The sequence below is a fragment of the Benincasa hispida genome, chromosome 6, assembly GCF_027475165.1.
Source record: "Benincasa hispida cultivar pf3 chromosome 6, pf3_genome.v1.1, whole genome shotgun sequence".
Classification (NCBI taxonomy): domain Eukaryota; kingdom Viridiplantae; phylum Streptophyta; class Magnoliopsida; order Cucurbitales; family Cucurbitaceae; genus Benincasa; species Benincasa hispida.
The window spans coordinates 386,996-403,455 of NC_143483.1; the positions used below are offsets into that span (position 1 = coordinate 386,996).

A 16,460-nucleotide genomic window follows, 5' to 3' on the forward strand; every position below is an offset into this window, starting at 1 on the left:
TCAATATTTTCATTATATTGTATAAAATTTCAAGAAACATAAACACATAGGCAACAAAATGCCACTGTGTAAACATTGTTTTTGAAAAACCACAAGGAGGTATCTACTACACATTAACAGTGTTATGATTTATGTCATAGCAATTCAAATCACAAGGAGGTACTACTGTACATTAACAGTGTTATGACTTATGTTTAGCAATTCACAAGACAGTTATCAAAAATTGCAGTAAGAAAAAATAAACGTAACGCCAGAGATTGATAACCCAGTTTGGTGTAAAATACCTACACCTGGGGGGTAGGATACCCAGGAAAAATAACTTTACTAATATCAATGATTATTTAATTACAACACGGTATTTATATGTAATAAATGCACGATTACAAGGACACTTGTACAACTTAACCACTCAACAAATGCTCGAGGCTCCATCGTGTCTTAGGCTCCTCTTAAGTTGTATTATTGGTAGAGTCAATCTTAGGCTCCTCATAAGATCGAGACTCTCTCTTTATGTCTTTGAGCTCCCCTCAAGTCATAGGATTCCTTCCCACTCCGGTTGTATCTTTTCTTTTAATGCAAAGTCCCCTTTGCTTGAATGACTTAGGCTCCCCCTAAGTTTGCAAATCCCTTCTCACATAATCGTCTTGCCCTCAAAGAAAGGAATACAAACAATACCTTAAATAACAAAAACACTCAGATTATCAATGCAATATACAGTCAATTGAACATACAGGAATACTCTTCCACAATATAATCTTGATAAGAATGATGCAATATGTCTCTTCAAAAAGTAAAGAACCCTTTAAATATGAGCAATAGAAACAAAGACAACTAACCCTAAATTCCATAGTAATCGGAAGCAAGAAAGGAAAAGGATATCGATAGATATCACAGAAAAGGAAAAGGAAAAATTCTTACAGAATCAACATTTCCAAAAACATTCATTTTCCTGAAAGTAACAAATGCAGAGACAATTCTCATGACAACTGAGACACTTAAACAAATATTGCCAATCACACAAAACCTAACAAGCTCTCGTTTTGGCAAATTTTTTTAAGCAATGACAAAACAACTAGCAAACAAGATCAGTATACACAAACAAGTAAAATAACAAAGTCATTGTAACAAGGTTTTGGAAAAAAATTTTATAACATTCTTTAGAACACATCAAGAAAGAAGGGAAAAAGAAAGCAACAACAATCCTACAACCAGTAAACTCTCCACCACCTTCTTCTACTCCCCATTTTTATCATGCCAAAAAAAAAAAAAAAAAAAAAAAAAACAGCATTCACATAAACAACAACAGTTGGAGATTTCCCACATCAATCATCATCATCTTGTGCACCAGAGATTCCACCCTAATCAAGACCATCTAAAGCACTACGAAGTAAATTCAACATATCATCAACTTCGGACTTCAAGCAAAAATTTTTGAGCCAAAACAACAATATCTTTGGATTCAGTGATCAGCATATGCATCACCTTCTTCTCGCAGTGAGTCATAAGAATTTCCTGATGAGACAACTTTCAAGAATAGGAACATCAGTGTGCACAAGATCAAACACATGTTTCCCCTGATACAGCCTATAGCTGAAAGAAATAGTAGGGAGAAGAGGACCAGGAACATCTAAATCCAATATAAGGTCAGGCTTTTGAGCAAGAATAATCCCACAAATAAGTCTAGGGAAGCACAAATGGGTTTTGGTAGCTTCAGACCCAATGTGGCGTTTGATTTGGTTCAGAATGAAAACATCATAATTGAATTCGGCCTCTGTGTCAATATGATAGAAGAGACTTGCCAAGGTAGTAGAGAGGCCAGATTTATGAGACGACAGACACCAATTCTCAATCCCAATCTTATAGAGCAACACATACTTAACACTGAGATCAGGGCAAAGAACCTTTCTTGGGCCACACATGTTTGACAACACTTGTAAGCTCAAAAACAAGATCATAAGTAGAAGGATGCTACTCAATAACATCTTCGAGTACTTAACGGTTCAAGTATTTGTTAATGATAGAAGTTGAAAAGACAAAGCAGTGTCCCCTTATATGGACCTTCCTGTTTTCTAGGCTGCCAATGTTGTTAAACTGATGTGAAAGATTAAAATAAAATTCTTGGACAAGATTAGGGTAGTAAGGCCCTAGCTTCAACACAGTATAAATAATATCAACTTTCACAAGAAGACTCATAATCTCCAAACAGTCTTGGGTTTATTTAGACAAATCTCTTTCAACAGCAAAATTCTTTTGTTGACAATAAACTTCCACATTTTAGCACAATCAACAGAGTGAAAAGAGATATTGTTCAAAGGCACCACAGGGACATTCTTCTTTCTTTCTCTTTTCTTCTCTTTAGGTTTTTGTACGTTCTCAATAGACACATCCTGAAAGTCTTTCACTAGTTCTTCTTCTATTTCCTCAGTAGCCTAGATAGACACATTCTGAGCACAGGGCTTCATATCAATAACTTTTTGCTTACCCTTTTGCTTTAGTCAATAGGAACATTATCATCAATCGAGACATTAAAAGAGTCAGGTGAGATCTCTTTAGCATCTTCCTTTTCGTGAGAATATTCGCTCTTCTGGCTTTTATCGGACAAAACCTTCTGAGCATCATTCCCCAAACCCTCTTTACTCAAGATGCTCTTTTCATCCTTCTGATCGGACACCTCTCGACTCACATATTTATCAGCATCTTCCGATTCATTTACCTCACCAGATGCAATGACATTTGATAACACATTTAAAGCACCAGTTTCAATAATATCATCATCTTGGATAGGATTACTTCTGTTGGATTCCTCATTAACCCCAAAGGAATGACTTCCAGACAAGCTGCGTTTTGACAAATTCTCAAAAAATGGAAACCCTAGATTCTTTAACACTAGCTTCATTAATTTGAGTTTGATCAACATTCAAGGTATGCAAGACATCCTCAGAAGCAATAACATTTTCATCCCCAGAGACAATAAGAGAAGGGTCCTTGTGGATTTTTTAAGCTCAGATTGAAAATGTAGCGGTTCAACTTAAATGTCAGGACTCACAAGGTCCTCTTCTTCTTATTATTTTTACCTCTTCTTAAGGCAAACAAAAGTTTATGCTTTGCAACAGAAGCTGAAACATTCCTTGAAGACTCAGCCTTATGGTTTCAAACGGGCTCAGTTCTTGTAGCATTTTCCTGAGCAATCTCTTCAGAAGGAACATGAAACTTTTTCTTGTTCGTCTTTTCTTTGTATTGCACCATTTTTTTTTTTTTTTTGAAGTATGAGTTCTCCTTCGTGTACTCACCTTTTTTATAGGAATCACCATAAAGAACCCACGATCGTAGAGTAAGTTGAAAAGATGGTGGGTAGTCAGAGATTCAAAAACCACTTTCCTACCAAAACACAACTGACGGAAGCTAATAGAAAAATTCAAATAGTAAATACACTTCAACTTACATTAGTCTACCCCATGACATTTATTAATCCAGCTGTCCAGAACATATGAGATGGGCCTTAATTCCTTCATGGCTCACTATCAAAGCTTAATTAGTTGCTACAAATGAATAGTATAGAGGCCCAGGGCAGTTCGAAGGACCTCAAATTGTTTAACTTCAAGAGCTTTTATGAAGATGTTAGCAATTTGATTCTCAGATCAGATATGCTCTAAAACAATCTGTCTACTTTCAACCAATTCATGGGTGAAGTAATGTATGATGTTAATGTGTTTCGTTCTATTGTGTTGGATAGAATTTTTAGAAATATCTATGGCATTCAAGTTATCACAGTACAATGTCATAGCATTTTGTGAGACATCGTATTATTTGAGCATTTGTTTCATCTAGTGCAACTGAGTACAACTGCTTCCAATAGCAACATATTCGGCTTCAGCAGTGGAGAGGGACACACAGTTATGCTTTTTTTTTAACTAAAAAATCAGGTTGTTCATAAAAAAGAAACATCTAGATGTAGTACTTTTTCGATCTTCTAAGCTTTAGCCCAATTTGCACCACAATATCCAACCAAGGAGCTATCAGTATCAAAAAAATACAAAAGACCATACTCACATGTACCAGTGATATGTTTGATGATCCGTTTGGCACTCAATAGGTGACTCGTTTTTGGCTTTGCTTGATATCTTGTACAGACACCTACGACAAAAGCAATGTCAGGCCTGCTTGAAGGGAGATAAAGTAAACTCCCAATAATGCTACGATACAAGCTCTTATTAACGCAAGGCCCATCAGAGTTCTTGGAAATTTTAACATGAGTGGGAGTAGGGGTTCTCTTTGTGCGCACCTTTTTAAGCCCAAAATTTTTCACCAGGTCTTTCCCATATTTGCTTTATGAAATCAAAATTCTGTCTTCAAGTTGTTTGATATGAAGACTGAGGAAATATGTCAATTCACACACAAAACTCATTTCAAATTGAGTCTGCATTTGATTTACAAAAAGTTCTATGAGATGCTGAGACATTCCTTTGACATAATATCATCCACATAAATGTGTGCAATTACCAGGCTCTCTTTTTCTTTCTTTACAAATAGTGTTTTGTCAACTCCTCCTCTCATATGCCCCTGTCTGAGAAAAATTCAGTTAAGTGATCACACCAGGCACAAGGTATTTACTTAAGGCCATACAAAGCCTTTTAAAGCTTGTACACATGATCAGGGTCCATAGGGTTTACAAAGCCTTCTGGGTGCTCAACATAAACTTCTTCATTTATGTGCCAATTAAGAAAAGAATTTTTGACATCGATCTGATAAAGTTTGAATTTTAGCAAGCAAGCAATACTTAACAAAATTCGGAGGGCTTTCAGATGAGCTACAGATGCAAACGTTTTATCGAAGTCAACATCCTCTATTTGGGAGTACCCTTGGGCAACTAGACAAGCCTTATTTCTTGTTACTATTTCATTCGCGTCACTTTTTTTTTTTTTTTGCCAATAACATTTGCTAAAACAGGGTGAGGAACTAACTTAGCTCTATCGTATAGAACATCATCGTGTCGCTTAGCATTTCGTCTACACGATCGCGTAGTGCTATTGCATAGTACTTTATCGCATCGTTTTGCGTGCATCGCTGCTAAACGATCATGTAGTACCATCATATAGTAAATTCAGCATATCGTTTAGTTCCCCCGCCAAAGCTAAACGATCGCTTAATGCTATCGTATAGCAAATTGAACGCATCGTTTGGCTCCCACAAGTACACGATCATCTAGCGTTCAACATCACAACGACCAACGCCTATTGTATACGATCATCTAGCTTTTCTTCACATCGTGTAGCGCCTGGAGCTAGACAATCGTTTAGCAACTGGAACCTCAACAACGATTTTGAGCAGAAGTTGAAAAACTGGAACAGCAGCTCAGTCTCTTTCACTTGTTTCTTCAATTACAACTTAATTTCGACTCTAATGATTCCAAATAAATTACAGACTCTTGCTAACACATAAATGTTCATCAAACAAGAGCCAATTACAAATTTAAATGAGAAATTAAAGAGAATTAAATAGCCAAAACTCAAAAAATCATATCAGTGCATCAGTTTCATATTTCTCAACCCACCAAACCAAAATTAAATCGAATTGAATGCATATTTGATGCTCTGATACCAATTGTAGGATTGTATGAACAACAGCGGAAGCATAAATGAGTTTTAAGACATACCTCTTGTAGAAACAAATGAGTTTTAAGACATACCTCTTGTAGAACTTCTTCAAAGCTCCTTCACCAGCTGCTATCTTCTCCAAATCTTATTGTAGACCACCTCAAGATCTTTCCCACTATTCTCTTGGTGCTCTAGATTGAGTTGTGGGACTCAAAACAAGTTTGAATAGGAGAAATGCTCACTGCAGAAAACTAGCTAAAGAACTTTTTCTTCAAACCAGATTTTCTCTCAAAATCTCTATAGATTGCATGCCCGATTTTCACTCCAATCTCTTCATGATATAGCAGATCAATATGCAAAGAAAAGAGTTGCATGAGTTGTAGCTCATGCTTGGAGAAGACAAGGTCAAGCTAATGCTCCATGTGTGAGCAACTACAAAGATGGATAATAGAAAATCTTCATTTTCCATTTAAGTGTTTTGATTTCTTTTCCTTTTTTAATTTTATCTCAAAAAATTAAATTTTAATTTTAAAAATGAAAATTTTAATTAATTTCATAAATTAATTATTAAATAAAACTTAACTAATTTAATATCAAATATTAAATTAATTTTAACACATATTCATCTTTATATATTTAAATCATATTTAAATATATATATATATATATATATATATATATATTTATATATTTAAATATATATAAATTCTCTCATTCCGTTTAATTCTCAAATTAAACATGTAATTATTCTCATATAATTACTAATTTCCTTAATTCTAATTTGAATGATTCAAATTAACTTATCACGCTATTCTAAAGCTAGTCCATTACGAGCTAGTAGGGGGACCTCACGGACCTACAGATCATGGGCTTCAACGATCCGAGATTAATTGGTTAAACTCATTAGAGCAAATTAATCCACATTCGTTAACTAATGGGTCACTCTATTAAAGCCCATAGATGCACTCCCCTCACTGTAGATATATTATGTCTGCATGATTTAACCATAATCAGTAAGTCAACCCTTCATAGGTTGTTCGTAATAACGACTGGGTCAAATATCTGTTTTACCCCCGAGATTACGTCTTATTCCTCAAATCCCTACTGATCCTCTAATGAACAACTGATTGGTGATCCAATCACTAAACCAAACTCTCTCAGCCCGGTGAGAGGGTGGGCCCCTTATTCAAGACCTGGATTCAGTACTTGAAAGAACAACCTTTCTCCTATCTCTAAATTGGGTAGGCGTGAACTTCATCTTGCACCCTATGTCCCTAGCTATCTATCCGGTCTTACCCCTGAAATGGGAGTCTTATTGAGCCGGTGCTGTTGAGTCAACCCTCAACTATGAAAATCTAAGGGCAATCCCGAATAAACGGGAGTTCATAGTTAGCTCAGAATTAAGATCGAGTTACCTAGGTCATCTAGGTGAAATAGTCAATCTTAAACAGTAAACGGTGTTATAAAGTAAGAGTGACTTATTTCTTGGTCCTGATCTTATGCAAACTCATTGCATAGGATGCCGCCATTTCTCATGTCATAACATGTACAAATTAGGATCACATCGTATGTAGCACTTTACAACTCTTTGTAACAACTACAGAGTAGGCCGCATCCTATGGTGTTACCATAATAAGGTACCTAATCTCATTCATGTACCATAGATCATTTTGACTATTTACTTGAACCCGATCCACACTTATGTCTCCACATAAAGTTCAAGTACTCATACAATAGTCATGGGTCTTAGTTTATTGGATTTAGACTTTCATACAATTTATGATATCAATAACAAGTATATTGATTATAGAAAATGTTTATCATTTTACAAACTGTGAGTTTTTAGGACATAAAACCCAGCACGATGATGATTGTTCCAAACATCTGTAGTCTCATATTTTATTATGATTTCTTATTTAATTTTATTTCATTTCAATATTTAGAAAAAAAAAATGCATGTATCTCTGTTTTTTCTTATGTTTTGTGGACTGCTTTGTAATTTCTTCCTCCATACATATTCAATCTGTTTTCTGCTCTACATTTGGTGAATGGATTTTTTTTTCTCCGTTCCATTGATTTGTTTTCAATATTCAACTAAATTTAATTTTCTTACATTCAAATTTAACTTCAATTATAAAAGTGTTGAAACTGTTTATTTTTTATGGAGTTTGATTTGTTCTAATGAAATAGCTATATGAAAATCCTGAGGTCTTCTAATATTTATTAATATGTTCTTTCATATGTGAGATATTATGTTGTATTTATGTCCATTTTCAACCCAACCACCAAATTAATATTGATCTGACCATTACTTAATTTATTTATTTTTGAGTTGACTCTCTTTATTATGGATTTACTGTACATACTGTTTGAACTTATTGAGGTTAGGTACACTTAAGTGTACCTAACTTTCTTCAACAACTATCCTTATTGTATCCTCTACTTATATCACAATCCCTCCTCATATTTTTTGAGATTTCTCCACATACACCTCTTGTAAACTGTGTTGGTACGTCCCTGCTCTTACCTTTTTATTTCAACTTTCTCTTAAACCGTTTTACATTCTCGTATGTGTTATCTGGCTGTTGTAATATATTTTGTTTCCTTCTTCCACTTCTAACTTCGACTTATTCCATCCATCTAAAGTATGCTTCATTCTCTCCTTATAATCAAAGTGAGATATGTCGCTAACATTTTTATGTTTTTGTTAGGCCCTAAACCGATTATTCTGCCCCCTAGTTGTGGATTGTCTCAACCTTCATTCACTCCGAACATAAACAAATGTATGATCTCGTATATTTTATTTCTACTTCAATTGTATTGATATACCCTTGGTATAACTAGACTTCTTTTTTTCTTCTGTGTAGGGCCCAAACTAATCGAACATACCTTTTGTAAGTAGTTTGAGGTTTGTAAGTTTTACATTCGAAGTGATCTTTGTTATAGTCTATTGTTTGTTGAACTTGTTGGGGACTGTTTAGTTGTAATGTATTATGGTTTATATTTTTCACTTGTATATTGAACATGTTGGGGACTGTTTAGTTATGGACTTTGATTTGTTGTAAATATTTTGAGGTTTTTTTCAATTTTCAATATCCAAATTTCAATTTAGAATTCTATTATAATTTTAATTTGGTGCATTCCATTTTTTTTTTTTTTTTTTTACAATCTTCTGTGAATTAAAAAGTACACTTGAAATAAGTATAAAATTAAAAAAAAAACTGTTTATTTATATAAAGTATATTTGTAAATACCAAAAAAAATCTAATATGATATAAATTCCACGACAGAGAAAGTATAATTGTAGGAATAGGCATAGACAAAGGTTATAACTAATTTTTTCAACATAAAAAATATAGCCATAAAATGAAAAAATATCCTAAAATTGCTCTTTAAGAATTCTTGGAATTGTTGTTAAGAAGGACCAAATTTCCAAATTTTCAATCATTAATTTCTAATATGATAAAAGTTTGCTTTTAAAAATCAATTTTTATTATTTTTTATTTCTTACTTTTTGGGTGTGCGATGACAAGGGTCTTCCAAGATTTAATTTTAGGTACTTTTTTTTCCACTATATAACTCTCTCAAAAATTGACTAAAACCAAATTATCTAAATTGACTAGAAATTGTCTAACTCTTTGGTATTTTTGTATACATTTTTTTCCACTATATAAATTTTTTAAAAATCTTAACCATTAAATATTAACTGAAACTAAATTGTCTAAATTGTTTTATAATATGAAAGTAAGTCTGAATCTATCATTACAAACCAACTTTAGATTATGCTTTAATTGTACACTATTATAACAAATATAAGACAAATCCAAAGATCTTAACTATTATAATACTTAAGTAGACTTCTGTCACTATTACGTAGAGACACTTATAATTTATCAACTAGGATATCTAGTTGCACATTTTAGTTTTTTTTATAGGTAGTAAAGGGTTGTATGAAAATCTTTATACCATAACCATTAGAATCTCTATATCCTAACTCCCCAAAAAACCATAAAACTTCAACGTTCATAACTGGTATTGACTACCCCTATTTTGAAAATATATGTAGATGGAAAAACACAAATTCTATGTCGTTTTCATTGGTTGTAACCCAGGGATCTACCTATCCTGACACGAATTTCATAGACAAGTTAATGAGTACAAGGGGGCATTATACAAGTTGTATGAAACATTCCATGAAGCGGAGCAAACGTATAAGTCCTACAGTACAACGCACGTTGGACAAGTTAGTAATCAGGGCGTATGACAATGTAGTACAATTATTGCAACTGTAATAGCTTCATTTCTGGTATGATCATAATGTATACTTGGCTCAGCATAAAGACGGACCTCTTCCTCACTGTACCAGAAGACAAATGCTACAGTACTATACACGCCTACTTGCTCGGACCCACTAGACTAAGCACCTAATATTTCAATCCGAAAACATATATTTTGTGAATTTGATTTTTGAAACGGCCACATGTTCGATTGTTTGATAGAATTTTTGTGATGTTCAGAATAATGTAACTGTACTATACTATCACATTGTCACCGTCATTATGAAATGGAAAGTAATTATTCTATATACAATTTCAGTTCCACATATACGATCCATATTATATGAACATAAACTATTAAGTTATCCAGTTATTCAAATGTGTACAATATGTTAAATAATAATGTTAAGTTAGCAAGGTTCAATATATATACATACAATATATCAATTCATTAGTAATCGAGCAGCAATATGATATGTATTTTGGTGGTATGTTTTACAGATTGAAGAGAATTAAAATTATTACAGTTTTTGAAAAGAATACATTGAAAATAATCTGTTATGTTTTACAAATTGAGATTTTCCAGTTTATATCATAAAAGAGTTGAGAAAACAGGTGTATAGTTGAAAATTAATCAACAATAGCAAAGAAAAACATTAAAAAAATAAAAACAAACAAACAAAATAACCAATCTCATTTACAAAAACTGCATCCGATGCCTCAACTCAATTCAACTTTGCACTCGAACACAGACTTCCAAACTCAATTCAACTCAACTCTACACACCAAATACAGACAATAATTACTAACTCAACTCAACTCAACTCTGCACAACAACAGAGACAATTTAACTCTCTGGATAATAATTACCAGCTCAACTCTTTGCTTTTATCACGTACCAAATGCCCCCTAAGAGTTTATTTGGTTAAGTAGAGAGACAATAAAATGTTAATACGTGAGATGAAGAATTTATGGTTGAGTGGAAGAGTCGGAGAGAGAAATGTGGAATTGAGAGACCAAAATGGTAGAGATGGGTTGAGATAGAAAATGTTTGAATTGAAGAGAATGAAATAGAGAAACTTCTAAGAGACGTATACCTAATAAAATGAACGTGTGGTGAAGGATGACTTATGTATTTATAAAATGTTCATGTTTAATATGGTCCAAAAAATGTTTATTTCACTTTTATACAGATATAGATATAGATAAATTTTAGGTATTTGCATTGGTTAGTACTTTTATGGGTAATAATTAAGTTTATAACAACATTTTCAAAGAACTGCAAACATAACAAACTCTATCAGTAATAAACTAATGATATGGTCTATCACTAAAAGACTTCGAAAAGAAAATCTAATTTTTTTCTATACTTGCAAATTTCTTTTGTATTGTGCTATATCTATAAATACTTTTGGGCTTAATTGTTATTTTTGCAATAGCACTATAATTTTATTTTCCATACACTAAAATTTTTAAAAGATAGCCACAAAAAGCATAATACAACTGTTATCAATCTCGAGATCAGAGGTGTTGATATTAAATTTTGACAAAAAAAAAATGCATTTGATCTTCACATTAAAACAACTGTAAATTTGTATTTTAGGGAAGAAATGACCTGCAAAACAAAGAAATTTGACTGCACTACTTAAGTTAGCAAGACAACTAAATAACAGAGAAGTTGTAAGAAATTCTTATATCTAAATTAAGATTTAGATCCCAAATCAAGTTACCTCATATAAAGTTATAATGATATATTTATAGGAAGAATGAAATAGAGTTTACATTTTCCGCTTATAATAAGGATAAAATAGAACTTTCATAATCTTAATAAGTTAGCGTTAAAAATGATAAGATAATTGATTAACCGATACTTATATTTATTTAAATTAAGTCCACTTTATCTTGTATTTATTTCACTAATCTTTTCTTAACATTTAACATATTTAATCTTTTCTTAATTTTTAGCATATTTCGTTAGGTGGACCGAACATATTAATTTTTTTTATTAAAAAATCTTGAAAGGATGACAAGAAGATTTCATAAATTTGGTTATTTTTTCCACGTCAAGATTGCATTAAAATTTGTTAGGAGGCCCATAAAAATGAAATATTGGGACTATACCAAACCAAACACATCTAGTAAACATCACTCATATAATATTAGATACATCTACATTATTGGAAAATTTCCAAAAAAAAAAAATGAACGCTAAAAAATAAAATGTTATTTTTACATTCCTTCTAAAAGTTTAATTCCCCTTCACATTGTTTAACAAAAAAAAAAAAATCAAAATCAACCTTTTTAAATCTAAGAAAAAATAAAAAGAGATAAGTAAAAAAATTATTTTCTCGGGTCTTTTTAAATATAATATTGCAAAAAGTTCTAAAAGTATAACCACTTTTTAAAAAAATTTATAATATTTTTTAGATTTTTCTATTTATGAGAATTTTCTAATATTTATAATCGTCAAATATGTAAAACTTGAATCTTAAAAAAAAAAAAAAAAAAAAAAGGTAATATTTATTTATTGTTCTAACCCACAAAATGATTTCGTAGGTATTAATCTATGTGAAATTGTTTTATAGAGTGGTTCGGTAAAAAAAAACTTCCATATTTTTTAGATAATTGTAAGAATGGCCTATTTTATTTAAATAAACTCATTTCAACTAGGGAAGGTGGGCAATTAATTAATTAAGAATGGAGTCATTATAAAAGAAAAAAAATGTTGTGGATCTTACAGTCTGATGGGTAAGCAATTTGAAAACAGTAAATTCATCATTGATTCAAAAACAAAATTTAGATTCAAATAATTATTCAAAATGTATTTAATAATATATTTATAAATCATAGAAATAATTATAATTACCCATTTACGATTAAATTGAATATATATAGACTATGTTTTAAATTTATTTATAAACTTGTTCAATGTTAAAAAATGGGATAAAAATACATTTTTGACCTTTAGATTTTGAGTATAGTTTCTATTTAGTCCCTAGGTTTCAAAATGTTATGCATTTAGTCCTTAAGTTTTGAGTTTGATTTTAATTTAGTCCATAAGTTTCAAAATACTACAAATTTACCTATTGACATTTGAGTTTTGCTTCAATTTGGTCCCTTTGTTTCAAGATTTACACTTTTAACCTCAATGCACTATTTATTTTTCTTATTTAGGAGATTAAAAATATTTAAAAAATAGAATTAAATAAGTTTTACTATTTTTTATCACTTTTAAAATTAAATTCAAAATTTCACTTCATAATTATTTTAAATTTAGAAATTGATGTCAATGAGTGAAAGTGAGTATTTAATAAAAAAAAAATGAGGTTAAAAATGTAAAATCATGAAACTTAGGGACCAAATTGAAATGGAACTCAAATCTCAACAATAAAATTATAACATTTTGAAACATAAGAACTAAATCAAATAAAAACTAATCCCAAAATCTAAAGATGGAAAGGTATTTTTCACTTAAAAAATTGTATAATTATTAGAATTCATAACACATTATTTAATACATAATTTAATTTAACTAAACTAATTGAGTTTATAACATAAAATATTATATTTATTAACATTTTTATTTTTTTTTAATATAATTTTGCATTTGAAACTTTTAAATTTAAGGTTTGGATCAGAAAAAGTTTAAAAAAAATGGAAATAGCGAATTTTCTTGACAAAAAGGGATAAAAAAAAAAAAACAGATCAGATGCAATTAGAGATGTCCATGGAGCGAAGCGGGGACGGGAAAGCCTTCCTCGTCCCCTGCCCCGCCCCCTTATTTCAAATCTTATCGCCGTGAAATTTTCCGTGGGATTCCCTACGGAGAATTCGTGGGATCGGATTTTCTGAGGAGAAAAATTTCCTATTTATATTTTTTATTTATTCATTTTGTAAAATTTTATTCTCAATCTTATAAAATTTTGTATATTAAATCAGTTATTTTTAATATACTTTTTTTAAATAAAAAAAAACACTATAAAATTTCTTAATAAAACAATAAAATTTTATAAGTAAAGATATAATTAAAATATCTAATCTTATAATTTAAAAAAAAAAATCAAATATTATAAGTTTAAACTTTCCACTTAAATATTACAACATTTAAGCCTTAAGAATAATAAAGTCTTAATCATTAAAATGTATCGATATATTGAAGTATAAAAACATTGACATGAAATTAGAAAATAACTATTGAAACATTTTAAGATAAACAATTTAAAAGTTAATAAAAATAAATTCCCAATGAGTTTATATAAACTCACTGTGAACTCATAATGTGAGTTTATATATACATATATTTCATTATAACAAAATAATATATATGTATTTATACTATAAATGAGAAATAAAAATATATTTTTCTATCGGGGTAGGGACGGGGAATGTATTCCCTATTCTTATCCCTGTTTGGTCAACAAGAAGAAATTTCTCCTCACTTCCTCCCTCATTTTCTGTCTAGTCAGGAATTTTTCACCTTTTTTGGGTGGGTTCCTACGAGACCTCGATCCAGCAGGATAAATGTACATCTCTAGATTCAACAGGATCTATTATTTAGAGAAAAAAAATGTGGTCATTTTTTTTAAGTACAAAAGATAACAAACAAGAAAAAAAAAGTGTATTATATCACTTAGAAGTTATGAATATGATTTCATTCTTTTTGTCATCTTTATTATGATGATGATAATAATAATTATAGGGATATAAGAATTAAAACTTCTGACCTTAAGAGAACATGTAGATGTTAATTGTCGTTAAGTTAGATTGATGTTAACCATTATTCTTAGTTAGAAATTTAAAGATAACTTTCAAAAAAAACATGTTAAGTTATAAGTTTATTCAATGAATTTTTAAGTTTATGTTTATTTGGCTTCTAAACTTTCAAATTTGCATAATAACTTTAAATTTTGTATCTATTTAGTCCATGAATTTCAAAATTATATGTTATGTTCATAGTCTTTCAATCTTGCATTTAATTAGTTTTTTAACATATTTAGTTTTTTTTAAGTGACGTAATATATTAGATATAAAGTTAAAATTAATAAAAAAAAATATGTAACCCATTTTTTAAATAAGTTAAAATTGTTATTATTTGTAGTACATTCACATTAATTTCTTCTTTTGTTTTGTCTATTTTTTTAATAATATACTAAAAATGTTGATTCACTGTTTTTTGTCATGTTGAATAGCCCATAAACATGTGTAAATATCAATAAAAATAACGTCACACATTGACGAAAATTTAATATATAAGGCTAATAAGACTACAAACTTTCAATTTTGTGCTTTCGTATATATATTCATGCATTTATGAAGGAAAACGTTGAACAGTTTAATCTGGTGACACAAAATTGAACTTCAATAATTTATTGGACACAAAATTAAAAGCTTAAATATTTATTAGATACTTTTTAAAGTTTGGCATACAAATAGCCACATATTTAAAAGTTTAAGAACTTATTAGAATTTAGACACCATAATCAAATTAGATACCAACTTAAAAGTATGGAGACTAAATAGGATTGGTAATGGGCATAACAGGGTCGGGGAGGGATGCACTCTCCGTCCCCGCCCATTCCCCATTTTGAGGAGTTGGGTTCGGGCTCGGGGATCGGATCCCCATGGAGAAAAACTCTCCATTTATATTTATATTTTTAATTATTTATTTATTTAAAATCAATTAAATTTTGGTATTTATATTTAAATTTTAAATATTTAATATAACAAAGTATTATTATTATTATTATTTTATTTAAATTAATAATTAAAAATATTTTAGATTTAATAAAAAAGTTTAAGATAATTATATTATGAAATAAATTTTAAAAAAGTAAAAGAAATTAAAAGAATAAACCCGTAGCTAAGCTACTGTTATATATATATATATATATTATTGTTATTATTATTAAAAATTATTTTAAAAAAATATTCAGAGTGATAATGGGGGTGGGGATGGGGCGGGGATTTTGTCCTCGTCCCCACCCCATCCCTGGTCGGAGACCCATACTTTATCCCTGGTTTGACCTCATCCTTGGTCAAATCAAGGATTCCTTGCCCTGGTCGGGATGTTGATCCGTGGAAATTTTTGCCAATCCTAAAAGACTAAACTTTTATTTTAACCTAAAAACATATTAAAGGTGTTTGTGCCTTTTTTTTTTTTTCTCCTTTTAAAAAAACTTTAATATTACAAATTTTGTATATAAATTTAATGTGTACCTAATACCTAATAAAGAAAATTCATAAATTTAGATCACATTTTTATTTGACAACCAAAGTAAATCACAATAATTAAAACACAACACAACCATGCTTCTCTCTTGGTATGGTTTAAGATTTAAATCTTCTCCCATATTTGTTGAATTAAAATAACATTTTTTTTTTATTAATATAGACATAACTTAACATGTTAAAGCATATATCTTGGATCACTATGTTGTACGTTTGAATGTTTCACCCCAAATAATCGTATAATTATTTTCTTATTAATGAACAAAAGTTTTTAGAAATTGTATTTCACTATGCACTTTCTATTCAAATACATAAAAACGTATCCAATTTACATAACCTTTTCTACTCCATTTCTAAAATT

The 16,460-nt window shown here is 30.3% G+C and overlaps 1 long non-coding RNA gene across 2 annotated transcripts; it reads left to right on the top strand.

Annotated features, from left to right (window-relative positions):
- Positions 1 to 8,065: 8,065 nt before the first annotated feature.
- LOC120079030 (uncharacterized) lies at positions 8,066 to 10,140 on the top strand. Of its 2 annotated transcripts, XR_005482199.2 has the most exons (4): positions 8,066 to 8,103; positions 8,306 to 8,377; positions 8,462 to 8,488; positions 9,661 to 10,140. It is a non-coding gene; the product is annotated as an uncharacterized LOC120079030 (long non-coding RNA). The 2 variants fall into 2 exon arrangements; XR_016530333.1 differs by lacking the exon at positions 9,661 to 10,140 and having other exon boundaries at positions 8,067 to 8,103; positions 8,462 to 8,660.
- The last annotated feature ends 6,320 nt before the right edge of the window (positions 10,141 to 16,460 follow it).